This window comes from Triticum aestivum, chromosome 6B (genome assembly GCF_018294505.1).
Source record: "Triticum aestivum cultivar Chinese Spring chromosome 6B, IWGSC CS RefSeq v2.1, whole genome shotgun sequence".
NCBI classification, from domain to species: domain Eukaryota; kingdom Viridiplantae; phylum Streptophyta; class Magnoliopsida; order Poales; family Poaceae; genus Triticum; species Triticum aestivum.
In genome coordinates, this window is record NC_057810.1 from 161,532,511 (window position 1) to 161,542,120 (window position 9,610).

At 44.2% G+C, this 9,610-nt stretch overlaps 1 long non-coding RNA gene across 20 annotated transcripts; it reads left to right on the forward strand.

The window, feature by feature from the left end:
• Positions 1-2,533: 2,533 nt before the first annotated feature.
• Positions 2,534-9,281, forward strand: LOC123136331 (uncharacterized). 20 transcript variants are annotated; one of them, XR_006466806.1, is made up of 8 exons: positions 2,534-3,400; positions 3,921-4,038; positions 4,267-4,526; positions 4,666-4,824; positions 5,174-5,299; positions 6,260-6,299; positions 6,389-6,473; positions 6,902-9,281. It is a non-coding gene; the product is annotated as an uncharacterized lncRNA (long non-coding RNA). The 20 variants fall into 20 exon arrangements; XR_006466791.1 differs by having other exon boundaries at positions 5,174-6,473; positions 6,902-6,970; positions 8,218-9,281; XR_006466802.1 differs by having other exon boundaries at positions 5,174-6,299.
• The last annotated feature ends 329 nt before the right edge of the window (positions 9,282-9,610 follow it).

Genomic DNA, 9,610 nt, shown 5'->3' on the forward strand with positions numbered 1-9,610 from the left:
TGGGTCTAGAGTGCGTGGTGGATACATTGCTTTATTTTATTTATTTTTTGAAATTGGATATATTGCTTTATTGTAACTAGCGAATTGATGTAAAATAGTTCAACAAATATATTAAACATGAGACTTTCTTTAAAAAAAACTACTAGTAGTCCATCTTGTAGGGGTACATCTCAGTTTTTTTTCTTTTTGCAAGGTAGGGTACTGATTAACTGGGCCGTGCGTGCCGGGTGTACTAACCGTGTACCTGAGCTAGCTGACGACAATCCAGTATATGGCTAGCTAGCTGGCGCGTACTTATGAACTGGGCCGTCGTTTCTATGGCTATATGCCCATCCACCAATCCGCCGATGGATCATAGACCACGGTTACCGAATACGTGGTATCCCACAAAGAAAAAAGAATGCTTACGATGTAGTAGTACTATAGCATATGCACTACATATATAGAGGAATGGATGAAGTATTTGTCATTGCGTACGTAGTGCTGGAATTATCCTGTATTATCCATATACAAGAAAATTAGCTGGGTTGGCATAGACATACTCTAGTTCTGTATATGTCTGTGAGCGTCCGTAGAGGGGTACCAGCTAGCTCCTGTGTACGGCGCGGAAATAGGTGTTGCCTTTCCCGGGGCAGACTCGGTCTGTCCCGACCCGGTCCGCTGATGCCCCAATCGATGAAGAAGTATCGTTCTCATCCTCACCAGGCTAGCAGCATGTACCCCGACACGACGCAACTAGGCTCAAGAACGAGTCAAGCGCATGTGTCGCAGAGATACTCCCATGCGATGTGTCCAGTGTCACCGGAGGCGGCCATGTCAACTCGGTGGCCGTGTCGATTGGAGGCGCAGCTGGCTGGGGCAAGGCTACGTATGTGTGCCACTGCTCGGGATGCTGTGCGGTGCGTCCCGCCAGTAAATGTGCCATTCCTAATGCCTCCAATTTCAAACCCCAACTCCGTTAAGGTGGATATGGATAATCATAAAATGGTGTCGGTCAAAGTAATTCTTAGTCTTCTACTATGGTACACACAAAATGAGGTCGATGCTCTTTGGCTATATATCGCCTTTTTCTGTGTGGGTGATAGATGATGCTTTAGTTTGTTATCTACTTTTGATTCTCTGCATTTGTTATTGTACCACGGAGATGCGTTGGCGGGGGCTGGTAGACGTGGCTTCAGACCGGAGAAAACTCTGGATGGCTCGCTCATTTCGACGGTGGGGACAACCAAGGTCGCCGCTCTCCTCCTTGCAGGCGCCGTAGAGGTCCCTCCCCTCCACCCCGATCCCATGCCCGGATGAAGATCCAAAATCTCCTCAGATCGGGCAGCAGCGGCACTACGTGTGTCGTGCCCTTTTTGGAGGCACCGCTTGGGGTGTTCGGTTAGAGGAATTGCATGCGAAGGAGTTGGGACCAGTGACAGCAGGTGGTGTTAGTGAAGGTGGAGCGGCGTGGCATCTAGCACGTCGATAATGGCGTGTCTAAATGACAGCATGGGGCAGTGGGGTCTCGGTGGTGGATGCGTGTTGATGGACGAGCGCAGGATGCTGGCACAATCTGGCGTCGTGGTGGTGCCGACGGCAGTTGGGCCTCTGCCAAGGTTTATGTTGATCTCTCCTCGAGATGGGACGGCGGAAGATTGTGGCGGCTGATTCTAGAGCGAGTGTGTGTGATGCCCGTTGAGAACGCGTTGAACCGGTTTGTGCCCCAGACCCAGCGACTCGGCTTGGTTGCAGCCTCCGATTTTAGACGTTGGGCTTCGGTGTGAGGTCTGGGCAGGCGGCCCAAACTATGTACTCCCCCTTTATCAAGTTAATAGGAGTAGCGACAGATGTTATTAGCAAAGTGGTGTCAGATTTATTGATCTATAACTTTATAAGATTTTGATAAATAATTAATAAAATAATTGTATGCATCGCCCTGATGTAGAGACCGGGTCGTTCTTCTTTTAAAAAATAAAAAATATGGCTACGTACTTCCTCCCACCGATCCACCGATGGGTCATAATCTCATAGACCACGAGTACCAAGTACGTGGTATCCCACATAGAAAAATCAGCTGGATGGCGTGTAGTATTACAGTATGCATTATTATGTACGTGGTGTTGGAATTATACTGCAGTATACATATGCAAGAAAATCAGCTGGATGGCGTGTAGACGTTGCATCTGCATGACATGTTCAGTTAAACGTGGCACGGTGCCACGGTAGATACGACAGTACAGCCAGCTACAAGCATATCGTACTATGTGGGTGAGCGTACGTAGAGGGGGTACCAGCTAGCTCTCGTGTACGCTTCAGAAATAGGTGTTGCCTTTCCCGAGGAGGGCTAGGCTCGGCCCGGTCCGCCGGTGCTCCATTTAACCTATAAACCTTGGAGAACCGCTAGGCAGGACCAAGGTGGCCACGTCGCCTTTAAATCACTCGTGCCACCGCCTGTTAATTCGGTGCCCCGTCAAGGGCATTTTAGTAATTTCACATACAAGTGTATAAAACTTATCCGCTGCAATGGAGAAACCCTAGCCGTCGCCCGCCCCCGCGCGAGAGCGACCTGCGTCCCCCCGAGCCCCCCTTGCTGCCGCCACCCCTCCCCTCTGCCCCGCGCCGGATCCGCCTGCCGCCGCCGCCACCGCTCTCCTCTGCCCCGTGCTGGACCACCTCTCCTCCTCCTGCCGCGCCGCCACCGCTCCTCCATCCTCCGCCAATTCCAATCCCCTCCTCTTGGCCGCGCATCCGCGACGGAGACTGAGGATCCCGAGCCCCGGCCCCAGGCCCTAGCCGCCGGGGAGCTGGTCTGGGCCAAGACCAAGGGCCGCCACCGGCGCGCCTCCGCCCCCTCCCCAGAATCCTCCCTCGTCTCCTCACCCCGCCGCCACCGTCAAGCCCTTCCTTGCCATCCCCGACACCGACGCCCTCACAAGGGCCAACACCGGCCTTGCCTTCATTCCCCACAAGTTCTTGCCGCCCCCGCCGCCTCCTCCTCTTCCTCCCACCTCAGCCGCCTCCCCCCTCCCCCTTACCCTCTCCCCCACCCCCTCCCGCATCTCGTCTGCCCCGGGTGTGGATGCGACCTTCCCGGTGCCGCTGGGTTCGATCTACAGGAGAGAGAGAGAGAGAGAGAGAGAGAGGGAGGTGTGGCTTCTAACTGGAGAGGGTCTCCGCCGGCGTCGGCCTGCACCGGCGAGGTCAGGCGCGACCTGGCTTCTAGGGCGGCTTGACTACAGTCTACAGGTGACCACGTCCCTTTTCTCCCCTTCTCCCGTATGTATCTCTCTATGTTGTTTCTCCTCCTTCCTCACACGAAGAAACACACAGAGCAGTAAACAATGGGAGGATTTGGGGGCTGCTCAGTTTTGGATATGGGGGCTGCACGGGCTTGGAGCAGCAAGCCTTGGCAACGAAGGTGAATAAAACACATACTTGTACTATAAATAAGGTTTTTTCATAGTGACATTGACAAAGCTTATGCATGAGATAGATCATCATTGTATTTTGTGATTCAGTTTCATAGCATTTATGCCATAGCAAGGTGCAGGGTAAATGCTCCTCTTGACCTATTCTATTTTGGAATAAGGTTGCGCCAGATTTTATTCAAATGAACATTGCTGTACTGTCATGTTCTAGATATGTCGAAATTTCAGACCAAACAAGTTTCCTACTTCTCCCCTTCATGAACTCTTCATTTTTTTTTCTTAATATCATTTAGTTTGCCATTTGTATTTTTGTGATTGGTAGATAAAAGCTTGCACAGTTGCACTTGGCGTTTATTACTATATATTCAGCTAATCGTACAAGAACCATCTTAACAGATCCATTATTTATCTGTCTCCCTGTACTTAAGGCCTATGTTGTAAGGTTCAGTGGTCAATTGGAGTATTAATTTCCTAGCTGTAGCTCTAAATAAGGTTTCCTTTGTTATGCAGTATACCCATATTATAATTAAAGGAGAGGAGTTGTACCGCCTTGCACATAATGCATTTTAATTCCTTATTTCTCACATCCCGAAGGTCACATTACATCTATGAACCAGAAGAACTAGAGGTATGAAACTCCCAAGAGGAAATATTCATTCCTCTTAGCTATGTATTTATTTGTACATGCTTTTGCAGTACTCATGATGCCCTCAGAATTATTTAAAAGGATGCATCCTTTGGTGTCTGTTCATACTTATTATATGAGCTATGTTTTACCATCGAGTAGATCTCTTATTACCATGATATTGTCTGATTTTTACATGGATACAGAAGTGTATCTTAACGTTGTATGCAGAGCTGGGTCGACATATGAAGACGCGGGAGCTAAAGCAAATAGACTGCAAGGTTATCAGGATACTAGAGAAATGGGTTATGCTTTAGTCCTTGTAAATGGCACTGGTTTTTCTGGTGCAAGTAAAGCCTGACAGTGGTGTACTCCAGGCAATGTGAAGCTGGGACATTCCTATCAGGCGTGACCTTGTAGCCAAATCCATGAGGAGTCAGAGGCAGTTGCAGCAACTAACCATGAAGCGACGGCGGAGATCCAGTTCATCTGTACGTCTAAGGCTGCCTTCTGACCGAACTGCGTCGCGGCAGCAAAATCCGCTTTGATTCGTGCTCTGGTCATCTATGCTTTCCTGCTGTAGATTTTTGGAGCTTGCTCTGTTAATCCGTGTTATTTTGTGTATCACAGTTTAGGTCTGACCAGCACAAGGTGGCAACAGCAGTAGTGGAGAAGGCATGAAGAGGCCCACATCTAAAAATCCGTTTTGCTGACGATCAAGGGAGATGGTCTTAGCATCCACTATGACAATGTTGTCCAGAACATGGACGACTCTGGAAACTGAAAAGTGTAAGTACCAACCAAATTTGACTATTTAGGTTCTGTTCTATCGAATGGAACGAGTTCTTTTATTCATTTAAAAAAGAGAGTGCAACAAGTTTCTCTTATTCGTATTCAAAACAATTGCGATGAAATGGAAGAAACTCTGAGCAGTCATCTCGGATGTAGAGCTTGTAGTTATGTCATAGGTATATGTCTCTCAATTTATGTAAAGATGGGATCATAGGTCTTACAGTATGTCTTTATCTTGGGTGGTGAGTTAAAGGAATTCAGTCTGACAATGATGCTATCATGCCACTATGTGTTCCTTGCTCTAAATGGACCTACCTATGTCATTCAGAACAGATTTTGCTTCCAGGCACACAAAGGCCACCGATCGGATCGGAGTGAAGAAACCCGTTCGGACCGCTGCCGCATGCCTCGCCTCAGCAACGGATCAACCTCTGCACCTACATCCACTTCGACAGGTCGTCGGTCAAAGCAGGTCTATTTTACCCTCCTTCATGCGGATGAATCTGATCAAGTTTATTTCAAATTCCAATCTAGAGTAGTTACACTTTTTCGCCTCTGCCTGCCTGCTTCTAGCAGGGTTGCATTTCTCCAATTTTCACAGCTTCAAGTCAATACCTATAAATTGTGTATGTGATTCATCATCGTTCAATTATCCCGTACCCTATGTGAATTATATGCTGAAGTACAGGTTGACAAGAACCTACTAGATGTACATACTTTTCTAGCTGGTACACAGTAAAAAGAAAGGGCTTGAGTAAATGCACATTGTTCATTTCATATCTATCAGAAGTTCCTGCATTTATTTTCCAGTAGCCATAATCAATGTCAGTCACACACTTTGAAGGTTTTACACTTTTATTTGGTATCCTACTGCGCTGCATGATAACATCCACATTTACACGTAGTTTAGGCCCAGTAAAGCATTCCCCCCTGGTTTCTTCAGCTTGCAAGAAAGGTTATGGACTCTGAGTTGACATTCTATTTATTAAAAAGGTGCCTACATGAAAAAAAATCATTGAAAAGCCAAGTGAGACACAATAACTGTCCACCCAAATCATTGTGCTGGCTCAAAGCCCTCTGCGACACAGAGGCTGACGGGCTCTTGCTCTGCACCCGCCAATCCGGCGAGGGTGCTATATGTGAATTTTCCCGAATTGTGAAACTATTGCATGTGCACTATATGTATGATGGAAGGTTTCACTTAAGAAGTGTCCAAACTGAGGTACTAGATAACTGCCATACTTAATGGAAGAGACATTCGCCCTAACCTGCAACTGCACCAGTTATATAGATGCACATATAACTGATTTGTTGCTATCTGAGACCATTATTTTAATTGTGAATCTTATTTTTCTTTACCTCTAGGCCATGAACCATCTTACCCTTAAATCAGAATTCATGTTTTTTTCGCTCATATTTTGTTCCTTACCAGTGACAGTGCAGATTCCTAAATGCATAAAGCTCCCGGGAAGGTAAAACTGTGGTGTTTCATTAAATTGAAATCTGTCATTTATATTTGACTGCTTCATTCTTCTCTAAAACCACAGGTATATCCATATAGTGAACTGGATTATGCATTAATCGGTTGATTCAGAGCTCTTGTATCTTGAGTGGCATTCACCTTTGGGCAATTCAAGCGACCTTAGGTATTTTCCAGTGATATTGAAGCTATTTTGAAATAGTGCATACTAGCATAATTTGTGTTATTTTCCGCGATAGATGAATTAGCATATCCCCAAAGAAGAGCAAATCCACTTAGTTAGAGCTTCGTTGTTACTCTGCGAGGAAATTTATCGTTTAAAACTTTTATCTCTTCCATTATTCAGTGTTGTAGGATATTTTCCAACTGCACTTGAAAATTAGGAAGCTGAAAAAAAACAAGAGCTCAATTTTTAGACTAAAATTACAAACATTGCAATAAAAAGGTTGTAATTCATACAAGTTACCAACATTGATAAGTGATACTGCATCAATATTTCTCTTTCTTTTGCTAGAATATCTCTTTTATACAAATTTAGGAAGATCTTAGGACGATTTTTTCTGATGGATTTTTCCTCCTTTGTTTATGTTTCAGGTCATGGTCTTCTTAACGATGTCTCACTGTTGAAAAGAGTTCTTATGTGGGTTCTGTTTTAATGTCTTTGTAAGATATTCTCTTGTGATATTTCAGTTGTTCTGGATGCGATATTTTTGTTTCTAGCTACTGAAAGCATGAGGCTAATATAAATTGAACCCATTTTAAATTTGGATTTGCATTGCAATTAATTATAGCAAACTGGTTAGTCAAGTATCTATGGACTATTAATATAGTTATTCTTTGTCCTTCCCGAGTCCTTTTTCTTGGTACTTCAGCTGAAAAGATGCCCTTGGAGAATGTTTTTCTAATGTATTTCCCCACCTTCTCCATTAAAACTATTAAATAACAATTAATTTGTAAGTTTCATATTCGGTGAGTCTTGTTGTACATGCTCGCAAGTCTAACATTTGTCTCCTATGTCAGGTACATGGTATGAGATTATGCACATATTTTTAAAGCTTCATTGCCATATTTTTGTACCAAATGTGTAGGCTTTACAACAGTAGCCATTTATCATTTACGGTGGTTGACCGTGGCCCATCTGAAAATCTACATGTCTCGCTGGCTCCCCATCGGATTACTAGGGCATTAAGCTCCACACGTGGAAATAGACTGTCACGGTAGATGGTTGCGCACAACTGATGGCCGCAACTCGCTGCCGTAGTTGTGCTGCTTGCATTATGCTTGGGCTGCTCTGGAATTATTTAGATTTCAGTTCGTGGACTTTATTACTCATGTGTTCTTTTAGTAGGCCTATACAAACACAATTGTACTATGGCTGATCTGTTTCCTCTTGTTGCGGTTGTCGTGCCTAGGAAAATATGAAATATTTAAAGTTTGGTTCTTTTGAAGCTTGAAACACAATTGTACAACAGCTTCCATAAAGTATTTTGCAACTTCAGAAATCCAAAATTATGGTTCTGATGTTAACGACCAGGATGATGCGATAGCCTCTTTTGATTCGTATCTATTTTTTCGAAGCTTGAAAGATATACTTGCAACACTTGACTGGAATGAACTAACTTGTGTTTCTCTTTTTTTTTCCATTTCCAGAATACTTTGCTGCTAGCATAATTGTGATCCATTTTTTACTCTACTTTTCCTTGATCTATATACATGATTGCCAATTTCCAACTTCTTAGTTACAGAAAAAACAAACAAAATTCAGTTTAGATGTGTCTGTTGTAGGCATTAGTAGATTCTTCAGAGCCATCATTCTGAACATTGTTTAAAATGACGCCCTATTGCCGTTGGTGCCAAGAACTTGTGATTTATGGCTTATGTCAATTCCATCTTTATAAATGCTTGTGAAGTACACGGTGGGGGAGCGCATGGTTGATGATTATGTTCTGGGTTGGCCATTGAGAGGGAGGCCGAAGCAAACTCCATCAGGTTTCAGGTGCACGCCCTCTGTCCCTGTTTTCGTCTCTGTAGCTAAACTTGAGAATTGTACAATTTGGTATACACAGTTAGTTGCTAAGTTTACATGCAGTTATGGAAGTTAGAGCACATACATGCTTGATTTTACTTCCTTTAATACAGGGCATTCTATAATTACTAAGAACTGATTTGTTGAAGTGTGGCTCCCTATTTTGTCCGGATAGCTACTTCAGGTTAGGCGGGAGAAATAAAAAGGGTGACCATAGATATATGGTCTAGCATCACAAGGTTCAGGTAACTGCTGTTGATCGACCGTTGCTTCGGTCGAGGTGGGTTATGCTTGATTATGTTCTTTGTATTTTTTTTCATGGCCTACACTGGTGTTATCATCTATTCTGTTTCAAAAATTTCAATGGCTTAGTTTCATGTCCCAGTACCACTTGAAGTACAACTAAGTACCTTCTGACATGACAATAATGTATGTATTTACCTATGGTTATTGTTTCCTATAAGAAACATGATCATCTCACCTTGGTTTCCCCTGTATCTAACTTGGGACAGTTTTATGTGAGATTTGTTTTGCACTTTCTGTGTGTGTGGATGCTTAAGCTTAAGCTTTTGTTATTTGGTTCAGTTAGAGATTAAAGAAGACTGAAATTATGGTCTCGCAGCGAGGATTGTTGTGCCCAACCTGCACAAGAATGTAGTCCTTCTCCGAGACGTAAGCCACGGCGCATGTTTCTGCCATGATTTCCTTTAGTTGGATTTCATGGATTTAGGTGTTGAAACATTATGGGCTGTGGATGCAGGATTAAGGACATGTACCTGCACTACAATGAGTGATCTGGGCTGCTTCTTTGTGGCTTCCAAACTTGAAATGTTTTTTGGAAGTTAGTTTAGTTTTTTGTTGTGGATTCACAGCTTCTCACATGTACCATTCTCTTGGACCTTTAGATTTCCAAAGAAACTAAATGAAGATATGGTGGTATGGTCTCAATAGTACAACTTAAGGCTTTCCATGCTTTACATTTTCTCTGAAATTTGCTCTTGAAGAATCATGTATCCATGTTAGATCTGGTGAGAAAAGGCGGCTTCCAAGCAGAGGATGTGGGAGTGTTGGCCACATTTGGTTTTTGACTTGGGTGTCTAAATATTCTCACAATACTTGGCTCCCTCTCGGCCTTTGCGCCATTGGCGCAACGAGTCATCTAGTTGGATAAAAAACCCACGTTCTCACCCTCACTCAGCCAACAGCATGGATCCCGAAGCGACTCAACTAGCCTCGAGGACGAGTCGAGTGCATGCAGCTGGCCGGGGCAAGGCGAT